The sequence below is a fragment of the Pogona vitticeps genome, chromosome 3 (assembly GCF_051106095.1).
Source record: "Pogona vitticeps strain Pit_001003342236 chromosome 3, PviZW2.1, whole genome shotgun sequence".
Classification (NCBI taxonomy): domain Eukaryota; kingdom Metazoa; phylum Chordata; class Lepidosauria; order Squamata; family Agamidae; genus Pogona; species Pogona vitticeps.
The window spans coordinates 218,598,560-218,623,189 of record NC_135785.1 but is presented as its reverse complement, the minus strand read 5'-3'; the positions used below and the strand labels follow the sequence as shown (position 1 = coordinate 218,623,189).

Sequence of the window (24,630 nt, the reverse complement as noted above, 5' to 3'; positions counted from 1 at the left end):
ATCCTTCATCAGTTTTTTTGGAGCCCAACCCAGTGTGTTTTTCATCAGAAGAAATTTTCACTGTGTTCATTGGGGTATATTGTTAAGAAAACTGCAGAATATTGCAACACTACTTCTGGGCACTTCTGAACATTCAAGTGTCCTTTCGTATCTGTGAAGTATTGAAACCATCTTACATTGTTTGTAAAGAGGGGAAAAAATCAATTCATGCAATCCAGTCTACATGAACTACAGAGAGATGTTCCTGTTAAATGCAAAAATACTTGCAAGATGTATACTGTTTTACTTGAGGATACTACAAGTAAAGAACACTGCATGCACATTTGTTTCTGAGTGAAGGAGGATGTAGTCAATGCATATCAAGAAATGTACTGCTTGACACAAAAATAAATAAGTAATAACTTGATGTAGATTTACACTTTGTGTATCACATATTTTTCCAGACACAAAGGCAAAAAAGGGGCTTACAGTTAAGAACTGAGTCATTCCTACTTGCTGCTGATCAACATGTTTGCCAACTTGTATAGTTCACTGTCAGCTGTAGTCATCAGGCAATCATAAATACAAGTCTGAGATGTGTAATATTAAGAGAATCACAAAGGCAGGGGTTGTCGAGCTCAGCCAAGGGTCTACTGTATTAAAGCATGTTCCCAATATTGTCCAATTCTTTCCTACATAAAGGAATGTCACTATAAAATAATACACTGCTGGAATCTGTGTTCTTCAAAACTTATATCTAATACAGTATAATATCACCTCTGTGATCACCTGTTGAGTGACAGAACATCAACTAGAAAAAGCTTTTAAAAATCTGCTGTCGTCTAGTTGTTTAGTCATGTCCGATTCTTCATGACCCCATGGACCAGAGCATGCCAGGCCCTCCTATCTTCCACTGCCTCCTGGAGTTTGGTCAAATTCATATTGGTAGCTTCAGTGACACTGTCCAACCATTTTGTCCTCTGTCGTTCCCTTCTCCTCTTGCCTTCACACTTTCCTAACATCAAGGTCTTTTCCAAGGACTCTTCTCTTCTCACGAGATGGCCAAAGTATTGGAGCCTCAGCTTCAGGATCTGTCCTTCCAGTGAGCACTCAGGGTTGATTTCCTTCAAAATGGATAGGTTTGTTCTCCTTGCATTCCAGGGGACTCTCAAGAGTCTCCTCCAGCACCACAATTCAAAGCATCAATTCTTTGGTGGTCAGCTTTCTTTATGGTCCAGCTCTCACTTCCGTACAGCACTACAGGGAAAACCATAGCTTTGACTATTCGGACTTTTGTTGGCAAGGTGATGTCTCTGCTTTTTAAGATGCTGTCAAGGTTTGTCATCGCTTTCCTCCCAAGAAGCAGGCGTCTTTTAATTTCGTGGCTCCATGATCATCTGCAGTGATCATGGAGCCCAAGTAAGTAAAATTGGTCACTGCCTCCATATCATCCCCTTCTATTTCCCAGGAGGTGATGAGACCAGTGGCCATGATCTTAGTTTTTTTTTATGTTCATCTTCAGACCATTTTTTGCACTCTCCTCTTTCACCCTCATTACAAGGTTCTTTAGTTCCTCCTCACTTTCTGCCATCAGAGTGGTATCATCTGCATATCGGAGGTTGTTGATATTTCTTCTGGCAGTCTTAATTCCGGCTTGGGATTCCTCCAGTCCAGCCTTTTGCATGATGTATTCTGTATATAAATTAAATAAGCAGGGGGACAATATACAGCCTTGCCGTACTCCTTCCCCAATTTTGAACCAATCAGTTGTTCCATATCCAGTTCTAACTGTTGCTTCCTGTCCCACGTATAGGTTTCTCAGGAGATAGATAAGGTGGTCAGCCACTCCCATTTCTTTAAGGACTTGCCATAGTTTGCTGTGGTCCACACAGTCAAAGGCTTTTGCATAGTCAATGAAGCAGAAGTAGATGTTTTTCTGGAACTCTTTGGCTTTCTCCATAATCCAGCGCATGTTAACAATTTGGTTTCTAGTTCCTCTGCCCCTTCGGAATCCAGCTTGTACTTCTGAGAGTTCTCAGTCCACGTACTGCTGAAGCCTCCCTTGGAGGATTTTGAGCATAACCTTGCTGGTGTGTGAAATGAGTGCAATTGTACGGTAGCTGGAGCATTCTTTGGCACTGCCCTTCTTTGGGACTGGGATGTAGACTGATCTTTTCCAGTCCTCTGGCCACTGCTGGGTTTTCCAAACTTGCTAGCATATTGAGTGTAGCACCTTAACAGCATCATCTTTTAAGATTTTAAATAGTTCAACTGAAATGCCACCACCTCCACTGGCCTTGTTGTTAGCCAAGCTTTCTATGGCCCACTTGACTTTACTCTCCAGGATGTTTGGCTCAAGGTCAGCAACCACACTATCTGGGTTGTCTGGGACATCCAGATCTTTCTGGTATAGTTCCTCTGTGTATTCTTGCCACCTGTTCTTGGTGTCTTTTGCTTCTGTTAGGTCCCTACCATTTTTGTCCTTTATCATGTCCGATAGTATACAAAATGTTCCTTTAATAGCTCCAATTTTCTTGAACAGATATCTGGTTTTTCCCTTTCTATTTCTCTATCCCTCTCTTTGATCCCCCATGCCCCGAAATGAAGACACAAGACAACAAATTCTTTGGATTTAAATATGGGCCACACTTTATTAAGCCAATTCAAATTCAACCAATAAACCAATTCCAAAATTGAGGGGGCCTGCGGTAGTGCGGGGAAATAACTCCATGGCATCCAATAACTCCTTATCGGTCAATGGGTGAGTCCCAGGCCCCAGGTTCCAGCTGTCTTAACGATTGGAGGAACCTGTCAGGCCTCAATTAAACACCCCCGACCTCGAGCCATCTGTATTTGATGACTTTCAGTCCGAAAGTGGCCCAGTGCATCAGCCGCCTCCGGCCCTGTAATCGCAGGATCCGCAGAGCCGTAAGGACCGACGCGCTGTTGGCTTTATCATAGTTATAAAAGGGACACACCGAGACAACCAGTTATTCCCGCACCACCCACCAAAGCATGAGGACTAGCTTAGCTATGTCCCATGTTCCCACCAAGCTGACCAAGCTCAGAAAGCAGGCCCCCTTTATATCCTCCAGCAATTGTCCAAAACTGCAACATACAGTTGGAATCCATCGGTCCCCAGTATAACAAGACATCAGTGCCATTTCTGGCGATCTGTACCAACCATTGCCAACCAAAATGTACCACCAAAATGCCCAGAGGCCCATTTTCCAAAGATGTCATTCTTCCAAGCTGTAACCAATGCTTGCCAGGCATGCTTTTTCAAAACATAAATGCATGGGCACCAAGCCACCAAATCATCCCCACATGGGGAAGATGCAGCACCACTTGCCGCCCAATAGACGAAACTGTGCCACCAATCACGATGTATCTTCGTCACTCCAGAGTCTCACCACCTGAAATGATATAAACAGCCTCTGCCATACTTTAGGTGGTGATCTGATATATTTGTGATAGCAGCCAGATGACCAACATCCTAACTGTTTAATTTGTTCTGTATTACCCCTCGTAACTCTAATTGGCATGGGTCCCCTTTCCCTGAACACCACTACCCCCTTCCGATTTCTTGTTGGGTCCCCCTATCTTGTTTTGTTGCTGCATCCCTGCTTTAAAGCAGGTGATTTTAGGGTGCTTTCCCCCACATGTAAGGCAGTCATGGGTAAACCTGCATGGGGACCTTGCACAAGAACCTCTGTTAGTGAATTCGTAGCAAGGCAGCCGAGGCTGACCCTCCCCCTGGGGGGTATCAGTGGTCTCTGTAGATTTTATATTCAGATGCCCACTATCAAATCTATCCCCTAAATTGCATTTGGTGGGCGTCATGTGTTGCAACCAAAGCCCAGGGTGTGTCTCGTCCCATCTCAGCTTGGGCCTGATTGCGCTCCTCATTCTAAACGCTTCGTTGTAACGAAGCCACGCCAGGCCTTCAAATTCTGTTTGTGCCCTATGAATTATGTTGAAATCCTGGAATAGGGCTGATGCCTTCCAGGGTTGGGTTTTAACCAGTACTCCTGCATATATAGTAAATGCAGTGACCCAATCAATCCAATTCCTATCGGGCCTCTTTCACCTGTATTTCTCCTTAATTTTTTTCATCGTCTCTATCTAACTCATTGACCTCAAGCTCCCTATTAAGGAGCTCATAAAAGTCAATGTATTGTTCCGTCCAAATCTTTCCCTTCACTGCCAGGGTCAGATGATCCCCCAAAGGCGTGCTATAGTCCGTATAAGGAAGTGCAGCTATTGGAACTGTATTGTAGCCCGTATCCGGCACTGAAGGGTGTTGTTTAGTTCCTGCATCCGTACCATCACTGGCTGATCCTGTTTTATCAGGACTAGCATAGTGCATGCCCCATCCAAACCAATGCGGGCTTATGGGGGCCAGAAACCCCCAGGCCATGTCATGGGAGGTGTTGTGTATGGGTTGGGCGAAGCATATGGCTGTTGTACGTCTCCAACCCACGGCCAAGTGGAAAATTGATCCTATGTGTTATGTGTGTCTCTGTACTCACCATATGCAGCCCCTGATGCTCCTGGAGCATCCATGGCTCCTTGCAAGCTCATAGAGGGTTCATCAAAGGGCTCGTGCCCATATGTTCCCTCAGCAGCCTCTTAGCGATCTGTTGCTTCCATCCTTCTGCGCTTCCGCCCTCCTGGCCCCTTAGCTGCTGTCATTGCTCCTTCATCCACAGTCTGTCTTTCCACCTCATTAGCATCTGCTAATCTATGTGTCCTTTAGTTGTCCTCAATGAATTTAATTGAATTAATTTAATTTTATATTTATTTATTTATTTTATAATGAATGTATATTAATTATAACTATCAATTCCTGCCCTTAACTGGTCCCTTCTACCCTAAAATGTCTTTATTGTATCGTTAGTTCTTTTTCTTGTTCTCTCTCTTTTTCTAATTAATATTTTATTTTATTTTTTATTATTTTTAATGTCCTCCCCGCTAATATGTACCCCCGATTTGTCACCCTAACCCCTTAAATCCTATCCCTCTTAATTATTCAAATCGATTTAACCCTAAGTTCACTGTTTTAATGATTTTTTATTTTTTATTTTTTATTATTATTAAATACAATCAGCTCACAAAATGGCGGACAGAGTTAAGCAAGGCGGGCGTCTGTAAAAACAAAATGGTGCCTGATTGAAACGACCACCCCCTCGATCGGCTGCACTAGCAGCAAGATATAAGAACACTGGGGGGGGGGAAGAGAGAAATCACTAACCCCAGAGAGGGGGGAGGCTTAAGCAAGCGCCAGCCTATATTTAAACTCCCCAACTTCCACTAAGCAAAAGTCGCCAGTACCAGCCCCCCACCTTAACCTCCCGGCTGTCTCAGTACCCAGCTCCCCTACTACTGAATTAAAATGGTTGGGATGCCTGGATAACTCCTATAGCTCTTCCCTGCCTTAAACCACCCTATCCCCCCCAATCAAAGGGAGTGGGAAGCCCGACCAACAAGATCCCCTGAACGCAGTGTATGGAGGAGGAGGAGGGGAGACTGAACAATGACTCTCGGTGTGTGGCGGGGCGAACACACCCACCGCCCGCTACCACCCTCTCTCTCCTTAGTCCCCAAAAGCCTCCCGATCCAAGCAATAAAAGTCCTCCCCGTTCCCCCACGCTTCCACCAGACAAAGGAATAAGAAGCAGGGAGGGAGCTCAAGGCTACCCCCTCTCAAACCGTCATCACAGCTCTGCAGCCAGCCAGCCAAGCCAGTCTCTCTCTCCTTGCCAAAAGCAAAAGAGGGCAAACCACCGGCCGGCTTCTCCTTATATCACTGCCGGCCCGCACCCCGAGTCACGTGGCCCAGTTGCTTACTTCTTCTGGGGCCTGAGGAGCAAAAACGCTGCGGAGATCGAGGGCGCAAACCTCCTGCGCGCGTTTCTTTCCATTGTTCATTTAAGAAGGCCCTCTTGTCACTCCTTGCTATTCTCTGGAAGTCTGCATTCAATTTTCTGTAACTTTCCCTATCTCCCTCGCATTTTGTTTCCCTTCTCTTCTCTGCTATTTGTAAGGCCTCGTTGACAGCCACTTTGCTTTCTTGCATTTCCTTTTCTTTGGGATCATTTTTGTTGCTCCTGTACAATGTTACGAGCCTCCATCCATAGTTCTTTGGGCACTCTGTCCATCAAATCTAGTTCCTTAAATCTGTTCTTCACTTCCACTGTGTATTCATAAGGGATTTGGTTTAGATTATACCTGACTAGCCCAGTGGTTTTTGCTACTTTCTTCAGTTTAAGCTTGGTTCTTGCTATGAGAAGCTGATGATCAGAGCCACAATCAGCTCCAGGTCTTGTTTTTGCTGACTGTATAGAGCTTCTCCATCTTTGGTTGCAAAGAATATAATCAATTTGATTTCGGTATTGCCCATCTGGTGATGTCCATGTGTAGAGTTGCCTCTTGTGTTGTTGGAAAAGAGTGTTTGTGGTGACCAGCTTGTTCTCTTGACAAACCCTATTAGACTTTGCCCTGCTTCATTTTGAACTCCAAGGCCAAACTTACCCGTTGTTCCTTTTATTTCTTGACTCCCTACTTTAGCATTCCAGTCCCCTATAATGAGAAGAACATCTTTCTTTGGTGTCAGTTCTAGAAGGTGTTTTAAGTCTTCATAGAATTGGTCAATTTCAGTCTCTTCAACATTGGTGGTTGATTCTTGCCCACAATAGTAGATATAACATCTGAATTTAATTCGCCCATTCCCATCCATTTTAGTTCACTGATGCCCAGGTTGTCAATATTAATTCTTGCCATCTCCTGTTTGACCACATCCAGCTTACCAAGGTTCATGGATCTTACATTCCAGGTTCCTATGAAGTATTTTTCTTTGCAGCATTGCACTTTCCTTTCACTTCCAGGTACATCCATGGCTGAGCGTCCTTTCGGCTTTGGCCCAATCACTTCATTAACTCTGGAGCTACTTGTACTTGTCCTCCATTCTTCCTCAGTAGCATGTTGGATGGCTTCTGACCTGAGGGGTTCATCTTCCAGCGTCATATCTTTTAGCCTTTTGTTTCAGTCCATGGAGTTTTCTTGGCAAAGACACTGGAGTGGCTTGCCACTTCCTGCTCCAGGTGGATTGTATTTAGTCAGAATTCTTTACTATGACCTGTCTGTCTTGGGTGTCCCTGCACGGCATAGCCCGTAGCGTCTCTGAATAACTCAAGCCCCTTCGCCACAACAAGGCAGCAATCCATGAAGGGAATATTTACCAGTGTGTATATTTGCCAGTCATCTATCCACAGCCGTATCTCATATCCAGCCTGTTATCTCTATACAGTATTTACAAATACATCCTTCTCACACACATGGCCTCAGACCAATCACTGTCTCTGAGATTTACTTACCTCACAAACTTGTGAGAATGATGTGGGTAGAAAGAGACATGCACTACCTTGAGCTCATTTCTGAAAACCCAAAGCCAACACTAACAGGGCAGAGCGGTGCCACTGTGTTGGAAATCATTATTCTTATAGTACCTTTGAAACCAACTTTTTTATTTTTCACAAGCTTTTCTGTGTCCAAGCATTATTCTTCAGATGAATGAAGTCATTGTAGGAGTTTAAATTTTTTGGCAGGGAGAATGTGTCAGGGAGGACAACAATACGGTGTGTTAGTCCTAGGTGAAGAAGATATTTGATAGACAATAGGCAGTGATTAATTCCATCACAATGATGGTGATTAGGGTCTATCAAAGACCCAGATGACTAAATTAGCATATAGAATGACACAAGTAACAATTGTCTTTGAGAAAATGTGCTAAACTTCCCATTGTATTCCTGCTCAGTGGCCTCCCTTGGGAATCTGTCCTGGAAGTTTCTTTGTTCAAGAACTACAATTCTGAACTGAGGAGCATTTCATACTCCAGGACATATGAAATGTTCAGTTACTGGTTTCTGGGTATTTCTATTTCTGATGCTCATTTTATGCTCTCTTACAGAGAGTTTGGCTTGTTTATCCAATATAAAATGGAATGAAGTGTTGCCGACAAAAGAAAGCATATATCACATTGGGGATGAGCAAGTGTATGAGCTCTTGATATTGTGGATTATGTTGTTTGGCTCTCTGATGATATTTCCTGTGTAGAAATATGAGTAGACCTGGCATATGGGTTTGTTGCAGGGTCTGGTTACTCTGTCAGTGTCACTGGTGAACATCTGTTGTTGGCAATTAAAATTATCTTTAGATTGGATGGCTTTTTGGATGCCAGTATGGGTTGCTCACCTGGGCCTACTGCACTCTATCCAAAATGGGCTGCAGGTCTTTGATGGTGTGCTTCAGTGGTTTCAGCTGGGAAATATATGTTACCATATATTTGGGTTTACCTTGTAAAAGCTCACTTCTGGAAATCTGTCTAGACCTGTTGATCTGTTGTGTTACTATATCAGACGGGTATTTGAGTCCAAGGAACATCTCCTTCAACTTTTCCAGTAGGGAGTCTCTTTCAGATGGTTCTGAACAGATGTGGTTGTACTGTAATGCTTAGCAGTACACCGTTTTTTAAAAATGTGTTTGGGATGAGAACTGGAGGAATGTAGATACTGTGAGCCTCTGGTATAAAGTGGTGTTTATCTGTCCACTGTGTAGCCACACTGCGGTGTCTAAGAAGCTAACCCAGTCCTAGTAGTATATGTTGAAATTTCTATTGGGGGAGGGTATTAAAATCTTGATGGAAATCTCCATGGGTCCAAATGCTATCAATGAACCTGGGGTTGAGCAGAGCCTTCTGGAACAAGAGCTGAAAAAGTGCTGTCTGAAGTTTGCCATGAAGATGTTGGCATGTTGGGGGCCACATGGATACTTTCTCTGCAGTGTGCTGAATTTGCCACTCCTTCAAGGAAGTTGTATGAAATACATGGCAGCAGGCATATTTTTTTTCCTGAGGAAGGAAAGGCTCGTTGTCATGTCCTATAGTTTCCAAAGACATTTTTGCCCCATTTTCATTGTGCAGTGCACCAACAGTCAGGCTTTCTAGTCACTTGGAACATCTGTTGTTTGTTAAAAGAAAAGGAAAAAAAAGAATATAACATTCACTAAAAGGAAGTCCTTCGGCCACCTTGAAAGTACTCTTTTAAAATAATAATTTCATTTGTATTTCTTAAAAAAGATCTGCACTACAATTAATGAGAAAGCAGAACAGAATGGACCTTTTTATAAATACACAAGAAAGTGACACAAAACAGATATAGACAGAACTGCCTTTCCAAAACTTGGTGTGGCCTTCTCGCTGACGTGTGAGACCTGGAGGCAGGTGGCTGAACTCATAATTCAAAAATCTCCATTTCAGCATGCCTTGAAATTGTGAATGAAGTCTCCGTGCTCTCATTAAACTATCTAATATTCTAAGTAAACTGGAGAGCAGGGGAAAGGAATCCTGGTGGCCCAAACTAACAAAGCATTTTTGGAACAGCTAATGCATTCATATAGGAAATCACTGGCTATTTTATGTTGCTCACCATGGCTTAGTAACTGGCTGTGGAAGCTCATTCCACACTTGAGAAAATCATGAATTATATCCTCTCCCCCACTCCCCCCCTTCTTTACATCTGTTGAGCATGTTGTGCTTCTCAATCATCCTGCTCGGCTGAGGCTTGAGCCTCTACAATGAACTCACTGTTTTTAGGCATGTTCTCGTGGCATTTTGTCAAGCCATGTGTGTTTGCTGGCCTGGGGGTGGGGAAGAAGGAACAAAAGTCTACTGCACTTTCACAGGCCCACAATCTACTTTTCAGCCTACAGAAAACTGTAAGTGACCCCGTCAGGAAGAAATATTCTTTGTTTACTCTTTTTGAAGCTGACTAGCTGCTTACAGGAAAACCTGTATTTTTCCTTCCGTTTTGGATTCCAAACCTTGGGGTGGGGGGGGGTGGGTGGGGGAAGAGACTGTTTAGATGTTGTCTTCATAAGGCTTCTTCTCTCTTTTTTTTAAACAGTATTTCCCTGGGTGCAAAGGTTCATTTTTGTGCCAGCTGGATGGTGTTTTGAACACAGCATTCATCTACTAAATAGGAAACCCATAAATAATTTTCTCATACAGGGAGGCATTTGCTACCCAGTCCTCGAAATAGTTGGCCGATGTAAACCACACTGAACCAAAAGCACTTACATTTCAGAAGTAGATTTTGAATGTCTTATCCCCTGTTGTACATATTTACTGTGGAACTTGTAAGGCGGGCAAATTTATTTCAGTGCAATCTTCCACGGACTACATTTTTCAGACGTGGGTCCAGCTGATGAAGATAATAAATATGTTATCATCATATTTCAGGTAGAGCAGAGGCTTTGGGTACAGAAACTGTGGAGTGTAGTTCTATATGAGCTATGAATAATGCATGTTTGCAAAACATGGTGCCATAGACATGCCCACAGTCATGCCATTAATCTAAACATATATGTTATAATCAAAGATGAAGTGACTACATGTGAGTATTAAAACAGAGTTTTTAGGTTAGATAAACAGCACACTTTTAGATGTGCTGTAGCCTTACTCAGAACTGTATTCTTGACAGCTTGCAGCTTATCTTTGTTGGACATGTCGGTGTAAGTGCATTTATACTCATGATGGTAAGAACGGCATCTTCTGTGAAGTTGCTTTCCTCAGGAAGTTTGTTGTGCCTCTTAAGTAGCTAGAAAGATTGGTGACATGGTTTGAGAACAGAGTGCACATATCCAGACAGTCCAAAGATGGTGGTATCAATACTTAATACTAGGGGTGTGGGTCAGCTTTGGGGGAAAGTGTCCAAATAATGTGAATCAAAATTGATGGTATGTTACCAAAACAGGTATATAGTAGGTAGCTTAAGAAGAAGAAAAAAATTCCCCCATTTCCTTTCCTTTTCTTCTTTTTTCTCTCTCTTTAACCTTCTTTGCTGCAGTGGTGGGAGAAACAGTTCTTCAAATAATGTACTGGCCATGCCTTCCCACAATACCGTGCATGAAAGGTTTGCCATTATGTAATGTCAGGATAACACTTCTGATGAAACTATGTCATATGACAACTATTCTAACATTCTTTCCTGGGGCAACAATCATTTATCTGCCAGAGAAAACCAAAACTGTAGATTCAGGTTAAGCAGGAAGTACCACTACCAGAAATGATTAAGCCACTATACACTTGTGTAAAATCCCAGTTGCTATGATTGTTTCCCTAAATGTCAGTCATAGCTGTCATTGGAATACACAGCTTGACAGGATTGATGTAAGACTGGGTAGAGTAAGGTAGAATCAGACAGTATGTTTTGGGTGTCATGAAAGGTCAGAAAATTGTTGGTATTATATTTTTAAAGCCATGAAAGGAGTAATATGTTGTGGGATTTTTTTTAGAGAATAGCTTATTTGGCTTTGGTATTCTTCACTTTGAGTTGAATGAGTGGCTATGTTAAAAGACTGGGAAGCTGAGGGATCATGGATTCTGGTGCTCTTCTGGGAAATTGAGGCTTTGTAGTAATTACCTGGAATTGATTGGAAGACCCTCTGGAAGAGTCTGGAAGCTGAAGCTTCAAGTATGACAATGGGGATAAAGTTACTTTAGCTGGAGTAGTTATCTTTCAGAAGACCTGTTAGGCTCATTTCTTGCCTCGCTGCAAGGAAAGCACTTAGTGTATGCTTTGAAACTAAGATGAAGTTATGCTAGGGTATAAATACTAGCTTTTTAAAATTCTCTAGCTTTTTTATTTTCTTGTGTGTTTGTTCTGTATTGTTCCTGCCTCAAGCTTTTAATTGATTATTTGCTCCAAATCCTTATTGACTGTCTTTGCAACAGTTGAGACTGTTTTTTTGGGAACTTTTCTGCTTTTTCTGACCTTTTTACCATCTTTAATAACAATATAAAATTTCTTTACACAGTTGTTTGACATTTTAGATTAAGAGGATTTGTGGTATTTAAACCAGGTCTTGCCATGAGCATCTACTGGAAGCCTTTATGTTTCATGGGTTTTATGGTATTTCTATCTTCCAACCCTGGTATAAGAGTCAGAGCACTTAACCTTGTGTGCTTTTGTGAACTGCCTGCATATTTTGCCTCCTATCTCTACTTTTTCAAAGGCTGAAGATGTGCTCCCCCCTCTTTTTTAAGAAAATGGCAATAAGTTTTTAAGTCTTGGTCAGCTAATAGTGGCTTGACTGGACTTCAAGTAAAAACTGGCCAGAGATAATATAATAAACCTAGTAATAATTGGATGATAAAAGTCAAGTGAGTGCAGAATTATTGTCCACACAATCATGAGCTGATATCTGTGCGTTCAGCCTGGAGGCAGGCGGTGCATCACGGCCTCTCCCAATTTGAAGAGACCCTTGTCCAACAGGCCGAGGCAAAGAGGCAGTAACGAAAGCAGCAAAATCAGGGAGCTGGACAGGGGACAGATTGGATTTGTGTTCAGTATGGAAGGGATTGTCACTCTCGAATTGGCCTCCTCAGCCACACTAGATGCTGTTCCAAGTCCTCCATACAGAGCATGTTACCATAGTCTCTTGAGACTGAATCCTATCTTGAGCAAACTGAACAGTTATCTGGTTGGCAGCACCATAATTATTAGGACTGTGGTAGTTGCTTATCATCACAGCGGCCAAATAGAGAGCTAGTTATCTATGGTGTCCAGAGAAGATTTTGTAGGGTGAGGCAAGACTGTGTCATATGCATGTGCTAGCACAACACAGTGTAACTCTCTGTACATTAAAATAGTAGCCAATTCCTACTACTGTTCACATGTAATGTGTGTAACCTACCATGGCTAACTGTGGCTACTTGACACGGTGCTGGGATGCATCTCAGTTGGGCAATTGGGTGGGTGACAAGGACACCACTGGGACCTTGTCAAATAGTCATGATGAGTTCTGAAAAGCTTACATGACATGTATAGGATTCTGGTCAATAGATATATTGACTTTTTGTGGGACTATTCTCCTCCCTGCATGGACTCTCAAGATGAAAGCAATGTTGATACCATCCCCTGCTTGGTTACAAGTGCTTGGAAGGCAGAGCTCTGATGGCCATTTTAGTCCTGAAGCTTACACACATTCTGAACCTCTGTGTAATTTATTTTAAGTGCAGATTGCCTGTGGTCATCGTTTGACCCAGTGTCAAAAGCTAGAGAGATCTACAGACCAATGAGTCCTGCTGCCAAGATCCATGAACATTAAAGCTAATATGAAAAAGTGATGGCAGTGGCAAAGTTATGCAACAAAGTGGATAAAAGCAGAATTAATACCTTCTCCAGGAAAGAGAAGGATAAAACCTTTGATGGACATTTTACCCCCATATGTGGTCATGAGTACCCTCGGCTGCTCATACAAGTAAACATATTGTACTCTCTTCTGAAGGGCAGGAGTTTCTATCATCATTTCAGAGAACAATTTGAAGGACTGAAAAAGCAATCAGGACCACTTTCTGTTTTGGAAATCTTTTCTGGAGGCATTTCAGAAAACTCACAGCTTTCATACTGGGACAAGGCCCAGGGAATAACAAAGATACCATCTGACATATTTACTCAGTCACAGAATTGTAATAATCAACAAATATTTCCTAAGAGTTGTTTTACAATGTGCCTCAGATAAATCTTAGATTTATTTGCAGAAAGCATTTGTTTTGGTGTTGGTGAGGAACCACAAAGGATAAACTCAGAATCTTCTATATTACTGTATGCTGATGGTCTAATACAACAGAAGAGTGGGACACCTATATTCTGTCCCTAAATTAAGGGGAGAGTATGTCCTAACATCAAATGGACTGGTACTGCCATTTCATCCTAGGTTGTTATACAGAGTTTCTGAATCCCAAAGTAGCACACTAGGCGTGCTGTATTTATCAGGAATGTAGAAAACACTGTTAAGTGTTTTTTTGTTGGGAAGAAAATCTTCCCTTAGATACCTTGATGTCAATACAGGCTGGTCAGCTGAATCCCAAGGGAAGCAGTTAACTAGAAGCTCGCTGTGTCACTGAGATTTAGAACATGCAGGGAGTGGGGGAGAGGGTAATGCTGTAGAAGCAAATCTCCCTCTAGTGAGTCTTCATAGCCTGGCTATAATATATGCAGGTACTTAAAACATGAATCAGCACTACTATACTGTGTCTCCACACACCATAATAAATATGATTACATTCACTGGCCTATGCACACATTCCGAAGACCTAAATCTCTTTCTCATTCCCTGTCCATCAATCTAGTAATTCAGTTTGTATTGATGTATAGTCATAGCTATTGTGTTGTATGAAAGTAACCTCGATACATGTTCCTAAAAACATGAAGGGGCAACTGTGCTAGTCTCTTGTCATGAAAACAAAGAGCATCTGGCACCTTGGAGACCAATGGGTTTTAATGGGCATAAGCTTTCATAAATTGCACTTCTCTTCATTATATGCATCAGGGGGTGTAGCCCATGAAAGCCCATATCAAATAAAATGTTATCATCTTACAGGTACCACACAATGCTGCATTGTTTTAGCAACACACGTCAGAATCCTATTCACACTTTGGGATCATGTGAATCTTGGCAGCAAATTGCTGCTCTAACAAGGTGCTATGTGTGCACAGTGATGAGACAGTCTAAAATTAAACAAGAAATACTACTGGAAGATGAAACTCTAGGTTGGAAGGCACTCAATCAGCTACTGAAGAATAATAATGGACAAATAGTGCTGTTGCTAATGATGCCACTAGGTTAAAGCCAAAAAGACATCTAGTGGCTGACAGGCACAGAACTGAAAGGAAAGTCTGATGCTGCACAACACATACAATTGGAACATGGAATGTGAGAAATATGAATCAAGGTCAACTGAAACCATAAAGCATTAAATGGAACATGTAAACACTGCAGCCATTGTGTCAGTGAACTAAAGTGGACTGAGATATTTTTAGCCAGGCCACTACACAGTGTTCTATTTTGGAAATGACAAACTCAGAAGAAATGCAGTGGCTGTAATACTGAGGCAAGATGTAGCACAGATAGTGAAGGACTGTAATTCCAGGTGTGATTGAGTAATACTGATTAGACTTCCAGGAAAAACTATCAACATTACCATTGTTCATGTCTATGTTCAAACTACAGATGCCGAAGAAGATGGAAGTGAAAGCTTTTATGCAAGGATCTAGGAGAAAATTGACCACAGGCCAAAGCAAGACATACTTCTAATCATAGGTGATTGAAACACAAAAGTATGAAACAAAGCAGAAACGAGTGTTGTTGAAAAATTTGGTCTAGGGTACAGAAAGAAATCAGGAGAATGGCTCATTGAGTTTTGTGAAGCCAACAATGTGTTATTGAAATACATGCTTCAAGCAACCAAACAGATGGCTGTACACATGAACATCACCAGATAGTCAACATAAAAATCAGATAAAGTATATAATTGGAAGCAAGTAGTGAAGAGCCTTTATTTTCTCTGCAAAAATGAGACCATGAGCAGACCGTGGTACTGACCCTGAACTGCTAATATCCAACGGTACAGTAAAGCTGAAGAAGAATACTAAAATAATTCTAATGCTTAAATATAATTTGAAGGTTTCTGAGGAATTTAGGTTCTACATAAAGAATATATCTGCGTTACTAAATTCAACTAATTGTGAACCAGAAGAACTGTGGATTGAAAACAGTGATATTATTAAGGAAGAATACAAAAAGACAATTCATGTGGTAAAAAGGAAAGAAAACCATAAATAGATGATGGAAGATACTCTTAAAATTGCTAAGAAGCAAATGGTGACAGAATCCTGAAAGCTGCTTTTCAGTGACTGTCATGTAGATGTGGGTGATAACGCCCTGAGGGCTCTTTTATTGACTTAGCATGATTACATAATATGAGAGAAACAGATAGGATACTAGTTACCTAATGGTAACTAGGACTGGCTAAAATAACCCTTTGATCGTATGCTCTACCTCTAATTGAAAGGGCAGAATAAGGAGCTACCCCGCCTGCTGACAGCTGTGACATCCTTCCAGGAGTGTTTGCATGTCACTGGAACAGAATGAGTTTTCTGTTTGCATGTCACTGGAACAGAATGAGTTTTGATCTTGGAAAAGGTCAGTCTACATCCCAATCCCAAAGAAAGGCAGTGCCAAAGAATGCTCCAACTACCGTACAATTGCACTCATTTCACACGCTAGCAAGGTCATGCTCAAAATCCTACAAGGTAGGCTTCAGCAGTATGTGGACCGAGAACTCCCAGAAGTACAAGCTGGATTTTGAAGGGGCAGAGGAACTAGAGACCAAATTGCTAACATGCGCTGGATTATGGAGAAAGCCAGAGAGTTCCAGAAAAATATCTACTTCTGCTTCATTGACTATGCAAAAGCCTTTGACTGTGTGGACCACAGCAAACTATGGCAAGTCCTTAAAGAAATGGGAGTGCCTGACCACCTTATCTAACTCCTGAGAAACCTATATGTGGGACAGGAAGCAACAGTTAGAACTGGATATGGAACAACTGATTGGTTCAAATTTGGGAAAGGAGTGTAAAAAGGCTGTATATTGTCCCTCTGCTTATTTAACTTATATGCAGAATACATCATGCGGAAGGCTGGACTGGAGGAATCCCAAACCGGAATTAAAATTGCCGGAAGAAATATCAACAACCTCCGATATGCAGATGATACCCCTCTGATGGCAGAAAGTGAGGAGGAATTAAAGAACCTTGTAATGAGGGTGAAAGAGGAGAGTACAAAAAATGGCCTGAAACTCAGTATCAAAAAAACTAAGATCATGGCCACTGGCCCCATCACCTTCTGGCAAATAGAAGGGGAAGAGATGGAGGCAGTAATAGATTTTATTTTCTTGGGCTCCATGATCACTGCAGATGGAGACAGCAGCCACAAAATTAAAAGACGCCTGCTTCTTGGGAGGAAAGCGATGACAAACCTTGACAGCATCTTAAAAAGCAGAGATATCACCTTGCCAACAAAAGTCCGAGTAGTCAAAGCTATGGTTTTTCCTGTCGTGATGTATGGAAGTGAGAGCTGGACCATAAAGAAAGCAGACCGCCGAAGAATTGATGCCTTTGAATTGTGGTGCTGGAGGAGGCTCTTGAGAGTCCCGTGGACTGCAAGGAGAACAAACCTACCAATTCTAAAGGAAATCAACCCTGAGTGTTCACTGGAAGGACAGATCCTGAAGCTGAGGCTCCAGTACTTTGGCCATCTCATGAGAAGAGAAGACTCCTTGGAAAAGACCTTGATGTTAGGAAAGTGTGATGGCAAGAGGAGAAGGGGACGACAGAGGATGAGATGGCTGGACAGTGTCTGCGAAGCAACCAACATGAAATTGACACAACTACGGGAGGCAGTGGAAGATAGGAGGGCCTGGCGTGCTCTGATCCATGGGGTCACGAACAGTCAGACACGACTAAATGACTAAACGATAATGACGACAGAACAGAATGTAGCTACAACCTTTAAGCAGAAGTTTCCCTCATGCAGAGACAAAGACAGCTATATATGTCCAGTGAAAAGAAATAAAAGAGAACAACAAACGAGCAAAAACAAGATATCTCTTCCAGAAGATCCAAGAAATCAAAAGGAAATTTAAGTCTAGATTAGGATGCTGAAATACTAACAGGGAAGCACATTATCTGACCAGGAGAAAATGAAAAGAAAGTGGAAACAGTATATAGAAGAGAAAAAAGCGAAGACAGATTCTTTTTTGGAAGAATTCTATAATGCAGTTCTAGAAAGTGCAATTAAAGCTACTGTGAAAGGACTGGGAAGAAATCAATCATCAAGGCTGGATGGAATACCAATAGAACTATCTCCAGTCACAGACAATGAATCTGTTGACATCCTAACAAGAATATGCCAACAAATATAGAAAACAAAACAATAGCCCCAGAATGGCAACAATATATATTCCAATGCCCAGGAAAGAAGATGCCAAGGAGTTCAGTAACTATAGAACCATTAATCCAATTTCCCATACAAGGAAAATGATGCTCAGGTGTTGCAACAAAGGCTTTATCTTATATGGACCAAGAAATGCTCGATGTTGAAACTGGATTCCAAAACTTCAAGAAGGATGCTGACAAATTGAAACAAGTTCAGAGGAGGACAACAAGGATGATTATGGGGCTGGAAACCACACCCTATGAGACTGGAAGAACAGGGTATGTCTAACCTTGAGAAAAGAAGACTGAGGGGAGATATGATAGCTCTTTTCAAATACAGTATTTGAAAGGCTGTCATACAAAGAAGGGGCAGGATCTGTTTTTTGATTATCCCAGAGTGCAGTATACAGTATGAAATAATGGGCTCAAGTTAGAGGAAGCCATATTTAGCCTGAATATCAGGAAAAGCTTCCTAACTGTTAGAGCAGTACGACAATGGAACCAATTGCCTTGGGAGGCTGGAGGCATTCAGGAGAAATTTAGACAACCACCTGAAAAATCTCCTTTAATTTGGATTCCTGCATTGAGCAGGGAGTTGAACCCAATTGCCTTATAAGCCCCTTCCAACTTCATTATTCTATGATTTTATGATTTTAAGGAAGAGATTATTCAAGATCATATTGCAAATATCTCTTGGTTACTGGTGCTCACTAAAGAGTTTCAGAAGACCAGTCTGTGCTTTATAGACTACAGCGAAGCCTTTGACTGTGTGGATCATGAGACGCTGTGGATTGTTCTGAAAGAAATGGGTGTGGCTCAGCAGTTGATTGTCCTGATGCAAAACCTGCATTGTGGACAAGAAGCCACTATTAGAAGAGAATATGGAGAGAGAGAATGGTTTCTATAGGCAAAGGTGTCAATAAATGTGCATTTTATTTCCCTATCTGTTCAATATACAAGCAGAACATATCATAAGGAACTTTGGACTAGATCCAGAAGGAGGAGGACTGAAAACTGGTGGAAGAAATACTAATAATTGAAGATATGCAGATGACACCATCTTGCTCAACGGGGCTGGTAACAGGGATTATACAACCCTTCTGTTACAGCAGTTCCACTGGCTGCTGATTAGAGATGGGAATGCACTTGCTCATTAGACATGGGAATGAATAAAAAACAGATTGCAATATTTATTAAAAATCACTGATTTGTTAAATATTCATCCCTTCATATTTGTTTTTAGGAAGGATAGCCTTACCTCTATTCCTATAGCCTTCCTATTTGGCCTATGGGCCCACTGATCAGCAGATCGGTGGGCTGATAGGCAGCCAGCCAGCTACCCCACAGCCTATCCCCACCCCCTTTCTCTCCATACCTTAGCCGCTGCCACCATCCAACACCCCGCTGCAGTGGCCTCTGCACTGGCTGCCCTTTGCAAAGATGCAGCTTCATTTAGGGTAGGGAAGCTGCAGCCACCATCTTTACTAAAGGCAGCCAGTGTCCCTTATTGCAGGCCATAACAGCGAGGCCAGCTGAAGACCGCCACTGCAGGGGCGGGGGCGGTGGTGGTGGCGGTGTGGCAGTGGCAGTAACCGCATTGAGGGGCGTGGCAGTGTTGGTGGTGTGGGCCTGGAGGGGCGGTGTGAGCAACGGTGTGTGGCAGCGGTGTGTGTGTGTCAGGTCTTTTTAAACTAACCCACCCCACAAATTGACAAATTTATGTTTTGTCGGTTCATGGGGGAGCTTCGTGCTTCATCAACTTTGATGGATCATGAAGCAGGATGAATCGCCAAATGGCGATTTGTCCTCATCTCTATTGCTCATCTTTCTGGCAGTGCAGGGTATCCATAAAGCTCTCCTCCAGCACCGTATTTCAGACAAATCCATTGTTTCTTGTCATTTTTCTTTGCTGTCCAGCCTTCATGGTGATTGGAGAAACAAGAGTGTGAATGACTGCATTGTCTTGGTCTCCACAGACACATCCTTACACTTGATTATCTTTTAAAATTTCTCCATTGCTGCCCTTCCAAATCTGTCTCCTTCTGATTTGTTGGCTGCAGTCTCCCTTTGGATTGACGATTGAAATGTGAAACCTTCCACTATTTCATTTTCTTAATTGTCAACATGAAAGTTGTGTAGCTCTTCTGTAGTCGTGATTTTGCTTTCTTAATGTTCTTAATGTTAAACTGCAGTCCTGGTCTGCCACTTTCTTCTTTCACTTGCATCAGAAGTTCTTTCAAATCATTGCTGCTTTCAGCAGAGAGGTGGGTGCATGTGCAGAGGCACCTGGGAGCTGATCCGGATGGCATTTAAAAACAAAAACAAAAACTGAAACAAAAAATTAAGCCTGAACTATCTCTGGAGGGAAAATGATAAAACTGAGGCTGTCCTACTTTGGGCACATCATGAGAACACAACATTGAAAAGTTGAATGCAGCAAGAGAGGAGGATGACCAAATATGAGATGGATTGTGTCCCTACAAGGAAGTCACAGGGTTGAGTTTACAAGAGCTGAGCAGGGCTATTGATGATCAAATATTTTGGAGATCATTCATTCATTGGGTCACTGTAAGTCGTAAGTCGGAGACACATTGACAGTACGTAACAAGAACAACAGGCTAGGAATGCAACCAGCATCTTTTTAAAGAGTGGCAGTGACTACCCACCAAGACAAACATGATTTTCCCTTATGCAATCTAAATTAGCAATAGGATTCTGACAATGGTTTGTGAACTTTATAGCCAGCCAGAAAGAGGACTCAGAATATTATTGGGTTTGAATCTCATCCCTCTTCTGACACTCTTTCTCCCTTTCATTTGAGATGTGAAATGGCACCACTGACTCCTGCCATCTGTAGGAAAGTGCATGAAGACTTGTAACTTGATGGCAATGATCCACATGGTGAGTCCTCACAGTCTTTCTGAAGGGTCAGGAATGACTCAACAGAGGGAGGCTGTTTACAGTGACATTCAACAGCAACTACAGCACACATGCACGTTCATGCGCTGGAGTGCAGCTTGTTGAAGCCAGCAAAGGGGGCGGGGGAATCTCTTGACTGATTTTAAGCATTCCAATGCATTTCATGTAATGCTAATGACATGGTATGGAGGAAACAAAAGTATTTCTAGCTCCATATTAATTATTTGCACACTAAGAGAAATGCCCACTTTGAAGCTTTTTTAAAAAATACTTATTTGGGAATAAATTGTCAGCCATTAAGTTGTTCTCTTGTGCAGACCGCAGAAATCAGCTCCACCTCTCCTGCATGTGAAGAAGATTCATACCAGATGGAAAGGAAGACAAGATGTTTGCCAATTTTGAAAGTGCAGCACATAGAAGATAAATGGTTTGCAATTGGAAAAGGTCTTGAGTATTACGATGTGTCAGAGTGCTTGGACAATATTGGACTTCTGTTTCATCCCAAACCCATGTATATTGAAAGTTTGTCACATTGATTTCAGTGGCTACTTGTCAAAAGTAAGTTGGATTTATTCCATTGATAACTTCTCTTTAAGCAGTCAACAAAAAGTAACAACAACAACAACAACAACAACAACAACAACAACAACTGGTGAGGTCCATGCAAATTCCTAAAAGCAAGGGTGCATAATACCTTTACTGAACTACTAAAATAGTAAACACAGGTGAGCTTTCGAATCTAGCAGGACCCTGATGAAATGTTCTGTTGGATTCAAAACTTGCCTGTGTACAGTATTTCAGTGGCACAGTAAAAGTATTAAATGGGTTACCCTCTTTACATGTTATGGCACCATAAAAACTTCCTTTTGTAACTTACATTGAATTTAGATCAAAGCTATAGAAATTATTTCTTACAAAAGATGGCTATTAGAAGCTGTCCCTCCTCTTAGCTTCCAGATTTATTTAGAAGAGTGCTATGGACAGCGAGTGGGAGGGGGGAGAGCTGATTTTTTACAAATTGATACTATCAGACGCCTGTGCTTTGAGATCTGGCTCTTTAAGAGTCAGTTCAGCATGGACAGAGCTTGGACTACAGCTGTCAGAATCCTGAGACAACTCTATGATCACAATCATGGCCTAATAGGATAACTTCACTGTGGTTTGAGTGGTGAGATTACTGGCTTCAGGGAACATTGTGAACATAGGATAGACAGAGGCATGAACTGGTGCCTGTTTGGCAACAGCAAGATTTTATTTTTTAAAAGTGACCTCATAATGGAAGGAGGCATTTGGACTCCATATCAGGCACAAAAATGTCTTAGAGCGACTTTGCAGGAGCCAGAATGTCCATAGTAATTTTCACTAACATTCCTTTATTCTCTTCTCTCAAGTTTTCCTTATTGATGTCAATGAAAAGCACTTCCGGATGCAAGGAGAATCTTCAGAGGAGCAAATTTCATGAGGAACATGGTGGTCTGAACTTGTTTTGTCTTCCACCCGCACTGAAGAATGATTGGAAACCTCTCCCTTCACCCTACAGCTTCTATTTGCATTTTTAAAAAATGTGTAAACTTAAATGATATAGAATCACAGAATAATTGAGTTGCCCCCTCTCTCTCCAGGGCAGCTTGGTCATTGATAGCATTTCCAAGCACTGCTTAGGACTGAGGCCTTAACTTCCATGTTAGGTACACTGAACTCCCACTGAAAGTCCCTGTAAAAACCATAGAGGATTAGGCGGTAATGGAGATAAAGTGATTCAGTGATTTCAGATTATGGAGGATGTGTTCTGAGCAGCTTTTAATATTTTCTTTTCAATGCCACAGCAAATTGCTGATATTTAGGCACAGCTGTTGCCTGTTCCTAGCATATTTTGAGTGTCAAGCCAGATTGTACTTTTGGATCTAAAGAGAGGAAAATGTGAGTATCAACTGTAATCATGTTGGTCTTTTTAAAAATTGTACCTCTGGAACAGCCTATTGTTTCAGATTGATTCTTCCCATTCACAGTAGAATATGTAGGAAAGATTGTAGTTTATCACCGTTGCATTTATTCTAAGAATAAACCTTGGCTATCTCCTTAAACACAGTGTATTTCCTTATCTGACCAAAGTGCAATGTAGATCGCTTCTCTCTCCCCTTCCAACCATGCAGCTAAATAAACCACTGAAATTGGATCTAAGGTGAAGCCCTATCTCAAGGCTGCCTTAATTATTTTCTAAGTATGGTTAAAAAAAAAAATCTGAGGTCAGAAAATGATCAAAAGCACATATTTTGTAGTAAAGGAAGGCTCATATCTGAGAACAGAATGTACAAACTATAAAAGGGTTTTTCAGAGCATCACTTTGTGGATTTTATACTGATATGAGACACTGACATGTTCTCACCAGCTTTTGGAGATTCAGATGAACAGGACTTTTTGTTAGCTGCCACACTGACAAAGTTGGGATCCACAGCTCTCCCATTCTACATACAATGTGTGCACCTGCTGAAAATCATCATTTTAAAGAATTACTCATTCAGGGAACTGGAAGAGCAAAATATTTGTGGAAATGAATCTCTTCAACAAATATTTTTAAATATTATTGTACTCTGTGTTCCTCCACCAATACATTGTTTTGACACAAAAACCCACAAAGAGATATTTTTATTTCAGGGTACTGTTTCCCCCCTTCTCTTCTGATATCTAATTAAAAACGAATCAAGTTAATTTTATTTGTTAAATCATTACAGGAAGGAAGGAGTTATTTGGAAGACTATTATCATAAACCTTGGGTTGGGGTACCATGAATACAATCTATTAGATTAGGCATCCTTCTCGAGAGACTATGGTAACGTGCTCTGAATAGAGGTCTTGGAACAGCATCTAGTGTGGCTGAGGAGGTCAATTCGAGAGTGACAATCCCTTCCACACTGAAGACAAATACAACCTGCCCCCTGTCCAGCTCCCTGATTTGGCTGGTTTCGGGATTGCCCCTTTGCCTCAGCCTGCTAGAAAAGTGTCCCTTCAAAATGGGAGAGGCCATGATGCACTGCCTGCCTCCAGGCTGAATGCTCAGATGAATGCTCAGATGACAAGGTTTCCCATTTGTTGAGGTCCATTCCTAAGGTCTTCAGATCCCACTTGCAGATATCCTTGTATCGCAGCTGTGGTCTCCCTCTGGGGCAATTTCCCTGCACTAATTCTCCATACAGGATATGTAATGAGCCCCCCTCTCCTCCAGCACTATATTTCAAACAAATCATTTTCCCCTGTCAGCTTTCTTTACTGTCCAGCTTTCACATCTATACATGGTGATCAGAAATAGAATAGTGTGTCTACTGTGCTTTTTCCCTTCCTTCCTTGTCCTTGGTTGCATCCCATTCCCTTAAAACAAGGAATGGGCACATCCAAAGGCCCAGGTGCTAAACAGACCCATTACTGAATCTTGGAGAGGCACACTCATTCCTGTGACCCTAGAATCAATTTTCTTACAAAAAAGTTTTTTAAAAAAACCTTTGTATCCAAAAATGGTCCCCACAAAAATGGTTTTGAAAACTAAAAATTAAAATGTTTGGAAAAAAATGTGAGGGAACCCAGAGTTGCATAAGAGTCTACAAAACATGAGAAAATTGCCCCCATGACCCCTTGGTGTGCTTAATGGGATTTGAATGTTTTTTTTTAAAAAAATAAGGTGTGTGCTTATTCTTCTTCATAGCAAGGATCTCAACAAGAATCACAACAAGGAACTTGGAGAAGTGCTTAACAGCACTTGATAAGGTTTGTGCTAGACTTTTTATGACAAATGTAAAAGGCTACACTGAAAAGATATGGCTCTTATTAATTCTGATCTCATTTTCCATGGCTTATCCTTGCTTTAGTCAACAACGAACTCATTAAAAATTGGAAACCAATA

General features: G+C 41.7%; 1 long non-coding RNA gene across 1 annotated transcript; it reads left to right on the top strand.

The window, feature by feature from the left end:
• The first annotated feature begins 9,677 nt into the window (after positions 1-9,677).
• LOC144588213 (uncharacterized) lies at positions 9,678-24,346 on the top strand. Its single transcript, XR_013543635.1, has 2 exons — positions 9,678-9,753; positions 21,053-24,346. It is a non-coding gene; the product is annotated as an uncharacterized LOC144588213 (long non-coding RNA).
• Positions 24,347-24,630: the final 284 nt, after the last annotated feature.